Here is a 19991-nt window from a genome sequence, read left to right as displayed (position 1 = left end):
CTACCATTCTTGCCTCATGAATAATTGAAATGTAAAATGCTATTAAAGACTTACAAGGTCTGGCTCAACAGGGCGTTTAAAAGTTACAGTGCTGCGAAACACGAGAATGAACCTCATTGGTTCTTGCTGAAGCTCAAACGAGGATGAACCTCATTGGTTCTCCCACGTCAAACGATCATGCTTGAGCTTCTGTTTACCACAACTGATGTGTGAGTTGATTAAAGTTTATATGTGAATAAAAGCTTAAAATCATTCATATAAAGTGATCAAGTCTCTTCAGAAATGTTGGACTAAACCGCTCAATTGATATGGATTAGTTTTACGACCTCTTTATGAAATTTTTAACCATCAAAGTGTCAGTTCTGTTGCTGTCTATGGAGGGACAGAAAAATATCAGATTTCATGAAAAAAAAATCTTTATTTGAGTTCCAAAGATGAACGAAAGTCGTACGGATTTGGAACGACATGAGGGTGAGTAATTAATGACATAGTTTTCATTTTTGGGTGAACTAACCCTCTAAGAAATCCACCTTGGTTGATATACAACGACATTCACACATTCTTTATTGTGGCAACAGGTCCTAATGCTTTCAGGGGCTGCTGTATTAAGTCATGAACCCATTATACCGGCAGAAGTCCGTCATATAAAGGTAAGTACCCACTCGATTGTTTATATCAGAGCTAAGGCGGCCATTGTGTTCCTTTCTCTTTCTTTTTTTCATTGTAAATGCTTCAGATAATACATTCAGCAGTATTTCTACATGTGAGCAAGCAAAAAGCTAGATCAATTTTCTGACTGAGCTTTTAATAGTTATTATAATGTCGACAACAGCAGAGCTGTTATTTTACGTCATTCCATTTTGTTTTATATTTTTTGAAATGACTGAACACTAGATGTCACTGTTGTTCTAGTTTTACCTCTCACATGCCCTTGTGCTGTTTAGGAGCTGATTGTGACAAGAATTGTTCTATTATGATTGTTCTAGTATTTAAATTGAAAAAGAAAATTGATGTAAACATGATATAAACAAATAGGCTAGAAATCACAATCACATTATTTCTCCACATAAGTGAAGCTCACGTTTGAAAAGATGATAAACCCGTTCTTTGTTTTTAACCCTCTTTGACAAAATGATCTGGGGAAAGATCATGCTGATAAGTTGTGTATGTTGATGTTGTGATTAATTTGTGTTTATTGTGGCGTCAGTGTCGATTGACAGCATCTCATAATTGATCTATAAAACATCATACTGCTCATAAATCAGTATGAGGACAGATTTTGCCTTGACACATGCTGATATGAAGATGCAGTGTTTTGGAAAATTACCACAATAATCAAACAGTCCTTAAAACTCCTTCAACTCCAGTTTATGTTTAATGTCTCCCAAAGACGTAAATAAACCCTGAGTGTCATTTGTGGAATATTTATGCATCTCTGCGACCTTGAGAAAATGCTGGATGCAGATTTCCCAAAGGATTCTGGGATGGTCTGAATTTAGTCTACTGATCGAATGGGCAGACGATCCTGTTGAGACTGGCAAGGTGCCCAGTTCTGCTTATATTTACTCAACGTATGTATGATTTCCTCAGGGGCCAATTTGTCTCTAAAGCAAAGGACAAGCAATTCACATTCGAATAATGCGATTGACTGAGTTTGTTTTTCTGGTCGCCTAGGTGTTGTTTTTAAGCTGGCAGGGGACAGAAATCAGTCTGATTCAAATGAATATTAAAATTTCTTAGTATTTTGTCTGGAAAAAACACCTGATGATCATGTTCTCCTGCATGGTTTGGAAATGTTTCTTGTATTTTAATGGAAGCTAGAACATCTGACCAACAAAGAGTCAAATAATCAGTCACATAATTTTACTTACGATTAGTGACATTAGAAATAGGATATATATTTATAGGCTTTGTTTAAACCTAAAAAGTGATTTAATCCCAGATTTTTTAATATGAAAAAAATAAAGTTATTTGTGATGATTCTAGAATATGATCCACAGCTGAAGGTTTACTGCAATCTAATTGAAAAATAAAAAAAAAAGTTTAAAAGTAATTTAAAGGTAGGCTACAGAATTAACAACATTTAAATAATGAGTCAATACATTATCAATATTTCTTCCATAACATGTTTTTGTCTTACCCTGATTCACAAGCCTATTATATTATAAGCGTTTATATTTTAGACCTTTTGCAGGAAATTGCGCACATGCATCACTCGCACGGGCGTGTATCGTGACTCTCGTCATTTCTGAAAATAGAGAAAAGTTGACGCGTGTATTATAGGTTAGTAGTATAGTTTAGGTTAGTAGTTAGGTTGTCACAACGAGCCAGAAAGGTTTATATGGAGCAGCTAAATCTAAAACCTCTGGGGAATCACCCGTTTAAAACAAACGCAGAACAGAGGAGAGTCTGCTGGTTAAATGAGAATGTGACTTGTAATAAAACAAGAATCAACATTGGCTTGGCTTTTCGGAGATGACAAGGTCTGAGGGATTTGAAATTTTGTAAAAGCAACATGAGATGGCGTTTATATTAATTAACAGGTGAGTAAGGTATTTTATTAAACAGATAAATTGCCATATAAAGCTCTCCAACAGAGTTCATTGTGAAGCATTATCTATTTGTGAAGGGCCATATTCATCCGCACAGTCACGCAGAGCCGAAGCACATCCAAAACAATGTTCTTCCGCAAAATGCATGCGGTTTTGTTTAACCGCTGTAGTGGGACAAAAGTTACATAGTGTATCTTTAACAATAATTAAATGATTAAAGTGCAATAAAAAAGAGAAAGCAATGCCACTGTGTAAAATATATATCAAAATAATAATTTAATGCCATGATGATGCAGTGTAACAGTTGTGTTTCAGGTTTGTTTGAAGTTCCTGTGGAAAACCCCATTTATATCCCACCCAGTGACCAAGTGACTTTATTCAAAAGCAGAGATGCTTCCGTTTCTCTCTAATTAACTGGCCGAGTGATGGCCACGGTAATCCCTCAATCATGTGTCCGTCGGTTCAGACATGGATTATTTATCTGTCCCAGTCATAGAGGAGCAGGGACTACATGCGTGAATCCCCACACTGATGTCCCCTTCCGCCCTGATCCTGCACAACTGCGCCATAATCTACACGTTATAATCCATGCATGCATGACGGGGCGTAATCACACTTCCTCTGCGTTTCCGGCAGGATTACTCTGTGAGGAAGCGGAGGCTTACACAATCTGTGTGTGTATGTGTGTGAAAGTTGAGCAGATGTACAAAGAAAGATGTGCAAGAGAGTTCAAAGCCCCAATAAAATGTATTGACAAGCAACAATTTGTTTCCTGTTGAAACTGGAAATTTGGGAAGGATGATTTCGAAAGCCTCATCATTTGGCACAAAATTGCACCATTTATCGAAAAGGCCACAGGCAGGAAGCGTGATTGATTTACTACTTGCTTTGCTAGTCAAAAGCAGTTAGAATTAGGTAAGTATTTTCAGTCCATTTGGTTTAGAAAAGAAATTTTAAATGCATATTTGAAAGAAGCCATATTATGCTATTTTACAAAGTCTTGATTTTGTTTATGGGGTCTAGAATACCTTTTTAAGTTTGAATGCTCAAAAAAACTTATTTTTCACATATTTTACATTATTGCAGCACCTCTCTTCCCAGTCTGTCTGTAATGGTCTGTTTATGCTGCCTTCATATGCTATCATAATTATCGTAAATACTAGTTTCCTAGTCAAAAATTGTACATGAACGCCCTCTCAAGTAGTATTTACTGGGAAGCTTGTGGATAATTTTGATTCCCGAGTTTGGCAGGTCATAATCTTTAAGCCTGGGGGAGGGGAGAACGATTACTGCTGTGACTTGTATACTTTATTAGTTTTTTCGACAACAGCTACATCACCTTGTCTTGTCGTTAAAGACGGGCACATTTACATATATGAATATTCATTTGAAGTGTATTGTATGTTTTATTCACAGTGAGCCTGTATTTGATGAAGTTCCAGAGTCTAGATAGCACAGTGAATGTTTATATGGTTGTCAACGAATGTGACACTATATTTTATTCAAAATATATTAACATTTTGGCTTTAATAAGATTTCATCAAGAAATAAAAACATGGTGCTCTCTGTGATTCCTATTCTTTCTGACAACAAAGCACTTTAACACGACAAGCTCGTAATCACAACTTCAAAAGTTGGAAGTAGGAAATTTAGGCAGCATTAGTTCCTGTCTCTATGAAGTCCCTCCTTTCCTAAAGTGCAAGTGTGCTCTGATTGGTCAGCTGGACTAGTGTGTTGTGACTGGTCAACCAGAAATCTCATGCACAGTTGAGGGAGTTCAGAAACCACTCCATTGGAGTGACTTTGTGTTTTTGACTTTGCAGACCATTTTCATGCTCAAACAGCAACATTACAAACTAAAGAAAGTTGAACATGTAAAAAAGCATAATAGGTCCTTTATTAAAGGTACAATATGTAAGTATTTTGTTTCACAATATCCAAAAACCACTTGCACAGTTATATATTTCTTTCAATTGTGTACTTACATTATCCTAAATGTTTCCAAGAATTTGTAAATTCAGAGAAATTCACAATTTTAAATAGTGCCCGTCCCTTGTCACCTGTCAATGACGTAATATTTGCGTTATTCCTGGTTTCCGCTTGTACTGCCATAGTAACCATGGCGACAGATGTGGACAACTGCATAATGTGTAGCGGCACGCTGTTGTTGTTTTGTTCAAACATCATGGCAAACAGACTTTGGGACAAAAGGAGAAATAAAATGAGGATTAGGGCTGTGCAATTAATTGAATTTCGATTTCGATTTCGATTTCGATTTTTGCTCCCAACGATCACCAAAATAGTATAATCGAGTAAAAACGATTATTTTGCCATGTTCTGTTTTGAAAGAACGCTCTTATTTTGTCTTTTGTTCTGAATGACGCGCGCACGCGTCATCCGCCCTTCCCGATGCCATAAACTCTCTCAGCTTGAATGTTTAAACTGATAAAACTTAAAAAGAAGTGAAAATGATAAACTTTAGTTACGATGCAATGCTGGTCCGATTGTACAAGTGACAATTCCATCATGTCCCGACTCCTAAACGCGAATGTGTAGTTTCGACGCTTGCCTTGTCCAGCGCATTTTGAGAGACAGAGAGAGAGAGAAGACGCGGCACCGCTGAACACTCACGCGGATTGTGAAATTGCGTCTTGGAGAAAGTTTTAAAATGATTGATTTGATTTTATAGTCTGTGTGGATTCATTTAGGCTACTCATACAATCTACATGCTAAAGTGAATCAATGTTTGCGGGGGGATTTCCCGCATTATAAGTGGTGGACCTGCGGGAATTATTAAAATACTCATTGAAGTATTATCTGTTATATATTATTTATTTTAATAGTTCAAAAAGTACAATAAATGTTCAAATTTCGATTTTTTAAGAATTGTTGAAAGGTGTCTTTGGTAACACTTTACATTTACAAGGTTCATTAATTAGCATTAGTTAACTACCTTTGTTAAGATGAACTAATAATGAACAATACTTCTACAGCATTTACTAATCTTAGTTAATATTAATTTCACAATTTACTAATACGTTATTAAAATGAAAGGTTGTATTTGTTAACATTAGTTAATGCACTGTAAACTAACATGAACAAACAATGAACAGCTGTATTTTTATTAACTAACAATAAAAAAGATTAATAAATACTGTAACAAATGTATTTCTCATTGTTAGTTCATGTTAGTTAATACATTAACTGTTAACTAATTAACATTATTGTAAAGTGTTACCGTGTCTTTTTAATAAATGCAACACCTTCCCAAAGTCATGTGAAATAATCGTGTTACATAATCGTGATTTCAATACTGACCAAAATAATCGTGATTATGATTTTTTCCATAATCGAGCAGCCCTAATGAGGATCAATATCAGCGTGGCGTTTTTGAGATGCCGAGAGCTCCACATCCGCGACAAACTTCGACTTGACAGAGACGCTGCTTTTGCATGCACTTTATTAGACAGGTGAGCAAATGTACATAAAACTAATCAATGTTATATAGCTCAACATGATGAAATGTTGATATATGATCAGTATGTTGATTTTGTTAACTTTGAAGTTCTTGAAATCTTTTCACTTTGAGTGAACTCATAAGTGTTTTCTGGACTTTTTCTGGTCTGCGTGTTGATTGGTCAGTGATGTTGAATTGCCGTTCTCGCTTTCTGATTCATTAACGTTCTCTTTGTATAACAGAAGTTGCATGTCACTCAGCGACACAAACACAATCATAACATGTCAATGTAAAGAGCAGACAAGTGCAGACAGGGTTGTTCTCTGGGGTAATAATAACTATAATCAAGAGGACATGCCCACTCACTGAGTCATCTACAGGAAAGGTCAAATACACATTAAGAGCTTCACCCATGCATTCAGCAAACGGAAATTTAATAGTCTGATAAAAATCAATTATTAAAAGGTCAGTTGGCATGTGACCTGCAAAATGTTTTTTTTTTTTTCTTCTTTTTTTTCTTTTTCTGAGGCTAAAATAGTTCTTACGTTTTGCACTTGTGCACATACTGTTCGTCCCTACGGGCTCATAAACAAAGCATGGGAACATGCAGACTATGTATTTGATTAATGGTTTCATTGTGAATTTTGTCCCATGTGCTTAGCCACACAAAGCACGTAAAAATCATAAGCTCAGGGAGGTTCCAGTCCTCCTCATGCAAACAATGCCCTGCTCTTAAAATGGGTGCAACGACACACATACAGTTGAATAAGACATGGATATGAGTATGACGCCAGACATAAACAGAGAAAGACTAATATTGGAAGGAATCAGGCAATCACACTTCCTACCAGTGAAAGTGTTTGTTTGGGTGGTTGGGTCTCATTTTGTGCCAAGCTACCTGCAAGTTAGCACACGCATGGAACTCTTGCAATAAGAATATACATATAGATATTCCTGTTGCTCATTTAAAGCTGGTGGGAAAGAATTTTGTTATTCCCAGCAGTAACATAAACTTTTTTCATAGGGGACTAATGAGAGCAGGGATACACATTTCACAAGCAAATAAGAAAGTTATCGATCTATTTTCTGAATAATGTTTGATTATTAGAGCAATCAATATTGATGTAATTGCATACAGAGACAAATCTCTGTCATAGAGATTGACAGAAATCTCTGTCCATATGACTGATATCATTCACGGTATCTGATGGATATAACACTGTTTCTGTCTTGACTTTTGAAAAAATAAAATGTATGAATAAATAATACATTAAATAAATATATCTTATTTATTAAAGTTAGAATTACTTCAAATCTTATAGGGTACTTTACTTTAGGTTTGGCTGCATGCATGTGCAAAAAAGGTGTGGAAGCCCTGTTCTATAGGCAGATTGTTTAAGTATGTTTAAGTATGTTTTGTAAGACAAACACTATATAGCCAGAAGCAATTTCCCACAACTGCAAAACTGAAACCTGCTGCCAAGCATGCACTGCATCCTTCATATAAATGGCTACTCTCTACACCCTAAAATGGGTTAAAAGAGGCTAAATTAATGCTGCACTCTTCATTTCCACAGTGGACACACATTTATAAATAATTTCCTTCTTCTAGTTTCTCTTCTCTCCATCTCACAGAAGTTGTTGAGTGAGCTGACAAAAGGCAGACAGTTTAATAAGAAAAAAGCTTCCCCTTCAAATTCCCACTCTCCCTCGGCTTTTAGTAAAGCAGAATGGAGAAAAGGACGAAGACTTGATGAAGATGCTGCACAGACCACAGAGACATTGAGTGACACTGCAAGACCGCTGAGCCAGAGGAATCTTGGCACTGGGAGTTAATGGTCCTGCTGTTAGTTGACCAATGACATTTTGTTACATAGACAAGTATTTTTTGGTTTTGAAGAGCATATTTTTTTGTGAATAGTGCATAATTAGTGCATAAGAAGTCAGGTTTATGCATTCACTAGTTAACCTGAACCATGTGCTCTTCAACATGCCTGTGTGATCCCAGCTAACAAAAAAGTTCTAAAACTGCTTTGCTAATGTTCCCATTAAGTAATACAAATGTTATTTTTGAACATTTAAAGAAAAAAAATTCTTGATAATGCAAACACTAAAGGGACTATATGAAGAGTTCAGATGCAAAGGCCTCTAAGTGTCATCTGAAATTTTCTTCTAGAATGATCATTTTTATCAAGCTCGTATATTTAAGTTCAGTAATTTCACTTAAATGGCAATGAAAATTACCTATTAATTGTCATTTAAGTGAAATTACTGAACTTAAATATACGAGCTTGATACAAATGATCATTCTAGAAGAAAATTTCAGATGGCACTTAGAGGCTTTTGCATCTGAACTCTTCATATGTAGAATTCAGAAACCCTTGTTATTAGTGACACCAGTGGCCGTTAAGTGAACTGCAGCCAGCAACTTATTGCTCCATCTCACACTCCTGGACCCGTAATGTAGAAGAGACTGAACAAGATTCAAGGCTCCAATATAGGCTACACACAGCAAAGTTCTTGGCAAAGTTGGAAATACCTTTGCAGCAATATACTCATAGCGAACATCCTGACGCCGTCCACGGCCCGCTGCTGAGAGCAATGTTTAGATGAATATGTAAATGTGCCGCGCACTTTCCTCTTAATAACAAAAATGCACCTCAAAAATGACAGTGATGAGAAAATGACAGTTAAGAAAGCATCTGATCATAGTGATGTTGATATGTTTGCACAAGCTCTGCAATTCACCAGCATCATGACGACAGATGAGGTCATTAGTCATTAATCAATTAATCCCTTTTCTTTGCATGACACATTGACATTACAGTACTGAGTGGCTCTTTTGGTATTCATTTCATGTGTCATAGAATGGAAGAGAGGCTCTCGGGAGCGTGCGTAAACATCACATCCTTTTGATTTTCTTGGCAAAATGTCCTTAACATCAAAATCAGTCTACAGTTTGTTCATAACTTTGAGAGAACCTTGCCAAGCTGGGATGACCCCAGGCCGAATACACTGCCTCCCAAATTCCTGTTCTAATGTGCGGTTAAACAACAGGTCTGTTTTCAAATACTTTTCTGTTGCCTAGACATCACAACCTCACGTTCTCATCCATCTTTGTAGCGCTCAGCTTTCACCTTTAGATGTCCTCAGAGGAAACGGAAAGCCCCAGGTAAACACGTTTCCTCTGAGGAGGAGAAAGCAGCCGAGGGACGCCACACACACACACACATACACACACACACATTGAAGAATGACTGTCTCTGGCTGTAAGAGTGAACAATGATGTCTGTTCTTCGGGTTCCTGCTCTTTGGTCGGTCAGGTACACATCACTGACCGCTCATTGAGCTGCTCTGAGAATCTTCCATAATCACATGCAAATAATGTAAGTAATACGGAGCAGAACTGCTGGAGTGAGTTTCCACCGCCCTTTATTTCAGACTCACTGATGTGGAGGTGGACAAACGCTCAATGGCTGCATTTTAATGGAGATAAATTTAGGGTAAATTGAAAGCAGGATATGGTAAGCAGGATACAAACAGCATAAGCTAATTAGAAAGTTATTGATCTATTGTCTGAATATGTATTAGATATTAAAACAGATAGAGGTAGAGAATCGGAACAACAGTAATTGCGTACAGAGACAAATCTCCTTGTCATAAAATGTTCCTATGACTTCACGTTATAGATGATGTTAGGATGATGATGATGAAGAAGATGATGAGTGTAGCGGATCTACTGGCAGTGTACATTTATTAAATCAAACAAGAACTAAATACAAAACTAGAAAAAATGAAGCTAAACGAAACGGTGTGGTAAGCCACAATCAATACAAGACAATGAACTGAGAGAACTGAAGGTCTTATAAACACAAGCTAATAAAAACTTGTGTATACAAAACCACATACTGTCTGAGTACTAGGTACTACACTTGAATTCGGACATGCTACTCTTTTGGCATACTGTTTTGGCATACTATATAGGGAAGTATTCAATTTTGGACGCAATGTATGACAACCAAAACGAAAGCAGGAAGAAAACATAGGAAACGCATGAAATACTGATAAACTGAACTGATAAAGTCTTTGAAATGGAAACCAAAACTTGACAGATGCATATATGAATTCCAAATATGCGTTATTTTCTGACACAAATGGCACCTGCCTTTCCCAAGAATGACCCATTATGATGGCCAATCAAGTAAAAGCACAGAAAATCATGATGTAATATGGGATAGACTTAAGTTGTCGTGACGCACTGGCCCCATGACAATGCGTTAATGCAGGAAATGTAATATTATACCATCTGATAAGATGGATTACAGACAAAACAGAGAAATGCAGAAATAAAACCTGGATATTTGAATTAACAGGCTTTCAGGGAGCTGTTGTGTATGGATATTATGTTTATGGCACATTCCTCTCCTGTAAATTACGTTTTAATTGCATAATGGAATACGTTAAGCTACGACCCCACAATCCAGAGAAAGCAGAAAAGAATGGCAAAAAAGTGCTTTTCTCAAGCGCACAAAGGTAAATGAGTTCAGTGTGTAGAATGGGACATATACAGTGTGTTTTGTTTTGTTTTTTTTGGAGAATTTGTTTTCATACATTCCATGACTGCTTTCTCAGAACTTCTACAGTGATCCTCTAGGCTAAATCACCTTACACTACAATTTAAGTATTGACAGCTGGAATAGAAGAGCGAACACACTGCTAAAGCTCAAATATGCACATACACACACATGCAGTTAGAAAAAACTCTAAATCACATACTGTAACGAAAAGTGTATAACATGTGACATTGCCTGTAGATGTAAGACCTGAATCTGAGGATAATATTAGCATTTTTTGGAACTATTGTTTGTGTTATCTGGTCTATAGGTACTTTCTGAAGAGCTGAGATTTTTATCAAATCAATATAAACCTGTAATTTACTTCTGACATTTTAATTTTGCAACATGCTCTTAGCTGTTTGGTTATGAGATCAGTGCAGAAGATATGTCTGCATGTGTCATTCATAAACTGCAAGAGCGCCAAATTAAACATTCGGATGAATTCCGGCTAAATAAGTTTTCTAATATTTATGCGTTTTACTGTAAATATGCTTTATGCATACATGTCATACAATCTGCTAGTGCATAACTATAGTGCATAACTTTTAAATGTAATTTCAACAGTTACAGTACACAACAACTTTCACGGGTGCAATCCAGCCATTTTTCTTGCTCACAGTAACTCAGGATGGGGTTACATCGCAAAGAACCAGGAACACACAATAATAGATGCCAAAGGTGTTTGGTATGGGTTAGCCAACTCTGTAGAGCAGTTTGTGTGTGTGTGTGTGTGTGTGTGTGTGTGTGTGTGTGTGTGTTTGTGTGTGTGTGTGTGTGTGAGAAAGCTGGTTTAAATGGCACCTACTCAACAAAAACATTCACACTTTGTTATTGTGGCTTTTTCTGCCATGATTGAAGCACATAAACTCTTAAATAATGGTTCTTTATTAGCATCGATGAACCTTTAACATTATTGGATCGTCAAAAAAATGTTTAGGGTCATTCAGTTATTAAATTATTCCTCAGTTCACACACAAAAAAAGTGGTTCTTTTAAAGTCCCCCTGTAGTCAATAATTTAAGTCCCTAAAATAGCTTGAATGTAACTCTACACCCCACCCATGAATATGTAAATTAGCCCCGCCTCCACTCAATCACACAAGCTCAGAATACCTGATTCACTCGGTCAACTTTACTGTAGTAAACGCTACACGATTGCAAGTGGAAATACTGGCCATATATGTTTGAAGCGGAAACTGATGCAGAAGAAGTGGAAGAGTGAATTATAACAGCTCATCTACAAGTTGATGTATCAGAATGGTGATACGTTCTTGTGTATCGCTGTCTACAATATCAGACACATAACCGTAATTAATATGATTAGTCCGACAGCTGCCTTCTAACACTCAGCATCCTTACAAACGCTTTGAACAACTTAAAACGTCAGTGGCGAAAGGCACATAGTTCATCATAACATCGTAATATACATCATATACATAATTCACCCGCTATATACATAGCTAAATGTATCCAATTTTTCATATCAACAGAAAAATATACCGGAATAACTTGGCTGCTCTTGAGACTCCCCTGCTTTGCCACATATAATGATGATATGCTTAAGCCCCCCCCTCGTGATTTTTGAGACCGTCTTTGGTTCACTGCAGTTTTAAGGAGAAAATACTCAGCAAATAGTTTTTCCTTATATAATAGGGGATTCTTTAAAGGGATACTCCACCGTTTTTTCATATTAAACTACGTTATTCCCTTAACTAAGACGAGTTGATGCATCTGTAGAAATTCAGAGCAATCTCATCCTCCTTTACCCACAAACAAAAAAACAATCACCAACTATCTTTGGCCATTCTATCCAGAAATCCATATGGATTGGACCTGCTTTGTGTCTCCTAAAAGAACCTTTAAAGATTATTAAAGAGGACAGACAAAGACAAAGATGATGACGCAGTTTACCATACGTCACACACTGATAATATCCGAGTCAGCTTTAACCTCGGATTCAGCCCATCGATCCTGGTGTCATTGCTGTCACACAAGGTATTTGTTTGTCATCCGCTGGATTATCAGACATCTGTGGGAAAAAGGGCATGACTCTGTAGATAGGATGAATCTGCACGAGAAATGGCTAAAAATGTCTAAATGCTAATTTTAAGTGTAAGCCTGTAGGCTGCACCTACATTTTGAAAGTGTTGATTTGTGGGCTTGAAAAGGTGGGCTACTGTTCTTGGCAGTGAGGTACAAAGATACAGTAAAATAAGCCTTGCTGGCTGGCGAATGACATTCCTTAACACGAGGGTGTTGAAATAAACTTTCAGCTCAAAATCCAACATAAACACTTACCTATGTGGTAACTGACTGACTGTGAATGAAACACAAGATCTTCATGAAGTACCACTCCAACAGACAAATCTGCCTCCTCACTTTTCTTTTAAGTTTAAAGGGGTCTTGTCATGAGGAATCACATTTTCCTTCAGCTTCATTTATACTATTCTGTAAAAATAGCAGGTATAGAAATATATTCTAATATTTTTTTCTAATATTATATTTGAATATTTTATACTTGTATTCATTCCCTAATGCCGCAACATGCGATGAGAGAAAATATTTTAACATTCAAATTAATTTAATTCAGCGTCAAACTGCTTTTTATGCAACGGTCTGATGTGGGGAAAAAACGAATAAAAATCATAGCAATCAATACGATCAATCTATGATATTTCGAAACAAGATGATGAAAGGGTGGGTAATATAAAGTGTCTGGAGCCACACAACACACCTAGAGAAACAGGATGACCATGTTTAATAGACAGATTTTTGTATTATAAAAATGTTCTGTGTCAGAATTTGTCTCTGCCAAATAAACTTCAAGTTAAAACAGGTTTAAAACCAACTTATAAATTGTAAAGTGTGATTTGGCAGTTGCTGCAAAACCAGAAAACAGTGGCTGTTTTGGTTGGCCCATTTAAAGTCCTGATGATTTGCCCTGGGAAAATCCAATTAATGCTAAATTAGAGCAGACAGACATTCAGTTTCCAGACTATTTTGCGGAGTCTGCACCTGTCACAATCTATAATTATCTGTGTTCAGGTTTCCACACTGCTTTGTAGCCAAGTGCAATGGCAGCCACTCCTGTGTAGAGCAGAAGCCTCGTGTTCAGGTCACTGTTGCTGTGCATTTGCTAGAACATATGTGCTCGCACCATAAGACGATATCTGATCGGTGTCTGTTCGATTTTTTCAGCATGCATAGTTAGTATGAATATTTCTGCACACAAGCTTATCAGTCAACTTGGTATTATAGTCACTCCCAGTCTATTGTGGGCACATTGTGAACCATCCAAACACCTGAGGACAAAAAGACATGAAATTCAATCCTGATGCATGCCAAACATTTCTAAGACGTAGTGAATCATAAGAACTCCAACTTTGAACTGAGGTGAAACTTGAAGCTCTTAAAGACGACCCTATATGGCAGTTTGGAAATCATCAGAAACGTTCTGACCACAGAGTGGACTAGGACAAGCTTTGATCCTCGGATTACGTTTCGCGGAATTGCTCTCGCCTGTCAAGTCCAGGTAAAGATCCACTTGCCCACCATGTGGAGTATATATGACACCAAACCATACGGTTACACACCTCGCCTACTTAAAACTGACAACAAGCATTATTTATTTAGCAAATCGCTCGCAAATGGGTCCAGATACTGTGGAAATTTACTTGCTTCCTTATAAGCACTGTTTAACAGTCTGACACTAATTTGTAAAAGCATCAGGAACTATGTCATATACCTTAAAGGTGAAATTCTAGACATGGTGTGACGGTTGATTACCGTTTAAGATAAGAGTGTCTTTGTGCTTAGACTCCCTGTCACTTTAGCATGTGCTAATGATTGAGATGACCTCTCCTGAACTGACGGACGGTCACAGGCTCACCTGTGTCAGATTATCAATGTTGCATAAGTGCAAAAACAACATTTAAAGTGTTTTTTAATGACATTGCTACCAAGGTGACCACTGTTACAGTATATTCTCCACACACTGATTAAACTTCTCTAGGACAGGAAAACTGTCAGATGATTACTCTTAAAGTAAGTGTTGAAAAGCTTTGAGTAAATGCACCCATTTTATTGAAAATGTAATCAGATAGAGCGCCATTTCATTGCAAGAGTGTATGGTTTCAAACATGCAATGATTTAGGGGGAAAATCAAAAGAATTATGCATTTAACATTGTAAAATGTACAAAAACAAAGCTGAGATTACTGTGCTGAGAGCACAATGAAATTAACCTAAATATTTCAGAAACTAACACGCAAGGACTAGGGAATTTGCGTAACGTCAATAATTCTGTGGACATCTGCATAGCTTTCTGTGAAGTCCTGCCAGATTCCTGGTTAACTTACACACAAGTAAATCATATGAAGCATGCTCACCCAAAAACAACTAAAAAAAATGCACAATTCAAAATATACTATCAGGCAAAGCGTGGCAATTTTTTATGACTGTATGTTCCTTAAAAAAACTAAATTGATTTAAATTCGGTTCCATTAATGGTTCTCACATGTGCGTTCTTCTGCAGATGCACACGAAGTACCATATTAAAATGTTCTGCAACACGTATAGTATTCAGTGGCGCCACAGCAAGACCAATGCAGTCCGATTATGAATAGCTTACCAGCAAAAATAGTTTAAAAGTCAAAGCAAAATAACCAATTTAGTCTTCAAGCAACTGGTGTTTTTCATCCTTGAATGAAATCATGTTTTTGAACTAATTGGTTGATTGAACGATTCAATGACTCCCTAACAGTGGCTCCATCCAAATATACATACTTCCCTACTATATAGCAGGCAAAAAACAGTATGTGAAAAAAGTAGTATGTCCAAATTAACAGTATTCATAAAACAGAAAAAAAGTACCAGGATGACCTACTACTTCCAAAGTGCACATCCAATGGAAACTTTGAGGCTTTCCTATCCTCATAGGAAAGGATTTGTGAATGTCAGTGAAGCGGCATGACTGTAAGTGACATGACAAATGTATCACGCCCAGATTACATTCATGCTACACATACTACAGTTCACTGACTGTATATAGAATTTACGTTGTTCGTGAAGAACCAAAAGAAGTAATGACTCAAGAGTTTTTGAACGCAGCCAGTCACTTATTTTGTTCCTGAATGAATCAGTGTTTTGAACGAATCGGTCAGTCATTGATTCGACAGTCGCTTGTCGCCTACTGGTAGAACCATTCCCAGCATGTTAAAATACAGTATGTTTTTGTTTGTTTATTATTGTTGTATAATATATATATTTAAAATATTTAATTTAATTTTTATTTAATATATTATTGTTTCTTGAACTGCATTTCTTCCACCTCTAAAATCATTCGTAACAATTGTCAGTGTTAATGTTAAGGAATCTGAATTGTTAAGTGAAAATGGGATCAGATTTGTTAAATTATTTACAGAAATAAAAACATGTTCAACTTTTCTCATGTAAAAGAGTTCACATTTAATTTCTCAGGAGAAACACTATGCCGACCTGGCTTTTTATTTTGTTTTGTTGGTTATTTCTGTACTCACATGGAAATAAATGTATTCAAGTGAGAGGTCTTGTTATCTTCCATATTGAAACAGTCTTGTATTGGAATGGGAATATACACTTGAATAGGCTGATTAATTTTCTGCTTAATTGGCTTTGAAATATTATATAACGTGCTGGCTCTATAGTGTACTGACTTTATTTTCAGACATGGCACTTGACAACAATAAGACTCTTTTGAAAGAGGCAAATGGAAAACCCCCTCTGCAGACTCGGTGCAATTTCAGTGCCGCTTAACACAGCGAGCTAACATTCCCCAGCGGGCTCTGACCGCCGTGTTATCTGTCTCTTGTGTTGTAGCAGTATTGCTTAACAACTCTCGTATGGTATTTGGCCCTTATCTCAATGGGCAATCTAACCCTGCGAAGAGTGCACTCCGCTCCGCTCTCACAGCAGCCCAGCAGGTAAGCTGAACCCCGGGCCTTGAGTTACGCTGCACTCCCTGGCTCACTTTTCAGGTCAGTGGTCTGCGCTGCTGGATTCGCCGCACAAAGAGCACAAGGGAGGCCCTGTCTGCAACCCCTCGACGGTTTGGACCCAGTGAGAACTCCCTGGTGTTTGCGTGAACGCAGCGGTCGGATCCGTTTGAACAGAAACACTTTAAAAGACAAAGCAAGAAGGAAGAGTTGACTCAAAGCAGCAATAGAGCATGGATGCTTAAGAGGCTTGATGTAAAAAGGGAGGAGAAGCGGTACGGGACCCAAGGGAAGACAAACAGTACAGCAAAGACTCAACACTTCCACAGGATACAAATCAGGGAGAGAGGAGGAAAGACCACCAGTGAACGCCTAAGTGTGAGAACAAAGTAAATAAATGTGGGAAGGCAGGAATTGGCAGGCCTAGTACACCGTCATTCCAAACCCGTAAGACTTTCGTTCATCTTCAAAACTCAAATGAAGATAATTTAAGAGAGAATTGAATCACTTTGTCGCTTCAAAAAGTCTCTGAAGAGACTCGATCGCTTTATATGATGAACAGATTTAATTTAGGCTTTTATTCACATATAAACATTGATCAACAAACATACAGAAGCTGTGACGCAAGATCAAACCTCATTGGTTCTTAAGGAAGCTCAAACATGCTGCACAACATAGGAGAATGAATCTAATTGGTTCTTGTGTGTCAAGCAAGGTTCATTAGATTTTCACACTAAGAACTGCTTCTTTTAAGAATTGTTCACTGGAAGGTTCTTTGAGGAACCAGAATTGGCTCTTCAATGGCAAAATCCTTTGTTTTTAAGAGTGCATGTTTTAACACATTTTCACTTTTTTATTTGGCGCCACCACATTCGTGTTTGGGGTTGGTTGGGGTGACGGTTGTAATCGGGCAGAAACTCGATCTGACCTACACCGACAGCAGCGCTCCCTCCTCCCCTCCTCTTTCTTTCAATCTCCCTGATACATCTTTCCCACCTTCCCCTCTAGCCATGGCTTACTGTGACGAGGGGCAGAGATCAACGCCCTGTTGGCCTCGGAGCCAGGTGGGAGACACCTCATCCATCACGAGAAAGCGACTTTAGCAATGCTCGAACGGGACTATAAACAACAGACTCATTGTAGGTGCAGGTGAAAGTGCTGAATGCAGACTGAGACTAAAAGACGAAAGTGGAAAAGGAAGGAACGTGTAGAAAAGTTCCTGCGGTTTGAAAGATTAACTTTATTGTTTATGTTTGTTCAACCTAGGCCCATATACATCCAATGAATCACTGCTCAGTGGCCTTATATTAGTAAATCAAGTTATGTAATGACTTCACATGAATCCTTTACTGACTGCTCAACAAGCACAAAGCGCCCGCACCAGGAAATCAGATCTTTTAACACATAAATCATGCTATACTTCTCAATTACTCATCCATGTAATTCCTAAAATCTCTTTCCGAGTACTGTACATACAAAACGAACGTAGTGCAAATAGACCATCACGCTTGTAAATGCAAGTATATCAATATTTAATTTGGCAACAAGTTCACTTTTGCACGGGCTGCATAATTTATCGATGACGTAAAGATACTCAAACAGCCACTGTTTTGATACACTTTATACAGAACTGTCTGTGGGGAGATTTACTCCACAGATGATTCAAAAGGTACTCCGTCATTAAACAAAATAAAAAAGCATGCTTACAACTGGGAACTCCTTTAACCAACCACAGGTGCCGACATTGTTCTTACTCCATTGTGTCTCTTTGTGTGGCACTATTTGAAAAGCAGCAGTAGCTGTGTACGCTGAGGTTAGCAGAACCCACTGTATGCTAGTAAGGTGTGCCCTGCATTCCTCTCAAACAAAAACGCACACACACCACCTGGCCCAACATGACGGCTGCCAAACCACTCGTTTGTGAGATATTTTGTTCAACTTTAAAGCTGACTCGAGGAGGAGCATTGCACTTGGGTAACTCTTGAGTGTTGGTTATAGAATAACAAGTGCTCTGTAGGGTGGGTTGAATCATTCATTTTCTGATGGAAAATAAGTGTACTTGCTTCTCTGCGGATTGAGGAAAAACTTAAAACCGGCAACATACCTAATGAAACCAATGATAAAATGGAAGAAAAAGTAGTATAAAAAAAAAAAAAACTTAATGCATTGATCATCAAGAAGGAAGAAACAAAATAGAGCTTTAATTCATTGAAAATAATCTAATATGTGAAACGGTATGAAATGTTAAACAAAATAATAGAAAAATGAATTCAACTTTATTTCAATGGTCCACTTTAGACATTCTATAGAATGTCTAAAGTGGATGGCTGCCGATAAGAAAACTAACTGTAAGTAACTTTGCAACTACATGTCAACTAACTCTCATTAGAGTATTAGTAGGCTGTTAGGTTAGGGTTCGGGTAAGTTGACTTGTATGCAAAGTTACTTATAGCAAAGACTTTAGATATACAAGGACTGTGCACTCATATTACTTATAAATGAGAGAAAGTGCAACGCCTAATATGGCAGAAGTCCCGACTTCTAAATAAAAGAGTCAAACGCTGATTGATAAACTCATCGCATCACTGCTGTTAGATTCAGCTGCTGACAAATAAGCTTTTTTAACGCTATTTGAGCATAAGAAACAGGATTTATGGGACAGTTTATGTCAGATTTTGTTGCTGATTTGAAATATGTTATAAATTTTGAGTTCAGCATGCAGTTTTTGAGATTTCAGGATTCCCCTATTTAAGTAGATAGGAGTTGGTCTTGGATGCCTGAAATAGCTGCCCGGAGGCATTGAAAATATGGCCGCCGAACAGACTTTCCTTGAAAAGGGTCTTTGTAGAAGGTCTGTTGGGGGAAAATAAAGTGTTAGCAGATATTAAGCACTTTCCAATGAGAGTTAGTTGTCATGTTGAAAACAGAAAAACAAATTTGCTTTCACAGGAAATTAATATATGTTACAGAAAATGAAAATGCCAATTCCATTTGCTGCCACTATTGGCAGAAAAATACACCTTTATTCACCTTTAAACACAAAAATATTCCTGTTACACTTCCACAAATATTGCTTGCCATCAGTGCTGTCATTTGACAGAAAGAGAGACTTTTGACACGGCTGTGGTCATTTGTGATTTACCAAATGGAATTTGGCCAATATTATTAGCATCCAGCTCTAGTTTTATTGCTGAGCATCTGTAAAGATCAGATTTTATTTCTAGAAAACTATGGAAACTATTTCCAAATAGGAAAACTATTTGGGACATTTTACAAATTAAGTAATTACTAATTTCCTTTTAAACCAGTCCAAGAGGAAGAACACATTGAAGGAATGTGTCCTGTCATTACTTTTTACATAATTTCAGGAACACATAGTTTTCATCATTTTAAGAAC

Source organism: Abramis brama (genome assembly GCF_963993115.1).
Source record: "Abramis brama genome assembly, chromosome: 4".
In the NCBI taxonomy this organism is placed as follows: Eukaryota; Metazoa; Chordata; class Actinopteri; order Cypriniformes; family Leuciscidae; genus Abramis; species Abramis brama.
This window is presented reverse-complemented; position numbering follows the sequence as displayed.